The 1074-nt window shown below is 43.9% G+C and overlaps 1 protein-coding gene across 1 annotated transcript in view; it reads right to left on the bottom strand.

Moving 5' to 3' along the window:
* Positions 1-1074, bottom strand: part of Tmem231 (transmembrane protein 231) — a 16764-nt gene that overhangs the window by 12299 nt on the left and 3391 nt on the right. The window lies entirely within an intron of this gene.

Here is a 1074-nt window from a genome sequence, read left to right as displayed (position 1 = left end):
AAAAAAAAAAGACCAAAAAAAAAGGTACAAGAGTGAAAAAAAAAAGTCTGTCTCCCACCTGAACCCTAGTAATGTAGGTCCCTTCCCAGGAGCAATCAATGCTGTCAGTTTACTGTTCCTCCCAGAGCTGTCCAGAGCTCCCAGCGGCAGTGTAGGTCCTGAGATATTTTTTCCTGCTAGCTCTTGGTAGGCACTCTTTTTTTGTGTGTGTGTGTTTTCTATTATTTTTATAAAACTAGAAACATACTAGACACAACTTTTTGCTTTTTATATGCATCAGTTGCTCTGTGAGAGGGTCTCATTCACTACACATAGATCCACCTCATTAAAAACGAACAGCGGCTTTGTGGGCGTAGCTCAGATGAGGAAGCCTTGGGCTCAGTCCTCAGCACCAGCAGACAAATCCCCACATCACCCCACTGGGCATACGTGTAGTTTCTTTGACTCTCCTATTGATCTGTAGGCCTGTTTACAATGAGCAACGGTTCTACATATTCATTTCACTGATGTACAGAAATCTTACTGGAAGTAGAAGAATGTGCATTTAATTTCAATAAATAGGGCCCCAAATATGGTTTTCTTTCTTTTTTTCTTTTTTTTTTTGGTCTTTTTGAGACAGGATCTTGCAATGCAACTCAGGCTGGCCGTGAGCTCACTTTGTAGCCCAGGCTGGCTTCGAACTCGCAGTGATCCTCCTGTGTCAGTCTCCATGCCCAGCTAGGGCCCCAAGTATCTTTCGGGTTGCTGTTGGGTCTTTCCCCAGGGTATCTTCTAATTCACTTTTTTGCTATCACATGCTTTCAAATAATTCCTAAGTCAAGAGCTCAGCCAGGAAAACAAATCCTTCACTGGGAAAGACTGTCGAAAAGGAGGTCATAAGTTACCAATAGACATTCACCTAGAAAGGAAAAAAAAAGACCAAGAAAAAGGAGCTTGTGTCTTGCATTTTACTAACAGTGTGAAATTGTCCAGGCTGGGGGTGTGGCTCGGTGGTAGAGTCCATGTGCCAGGCCCTGAGCACCCACACGATGATGACAAGAGCACTTGGGAGGCTGAGGCAGGAAGATCTCCATG

This window comes from Chinchilla lanigera, unplaced genomic scaffold (assembly GCF_000276665.1).
Source record: "Chinchilla lanigera isolate Chin_1 unplaced genomic scaffold, ChiLan1.0 scaffold00083, whole genome shotgun sequence".
Classification (NCBI taxonomy): domain Eukaryota; kingdom Metazoa; phylum Chordata; class Mammalia; order Rodentia; family Chinchillidae; genus Chinchilla; species Chinchilla lanigera.
The sequence above is the reverse complement of the archived record's forward strand: the minus strand, read 5'-3'. Positions and strand labels throughout refer to the sequence as shown.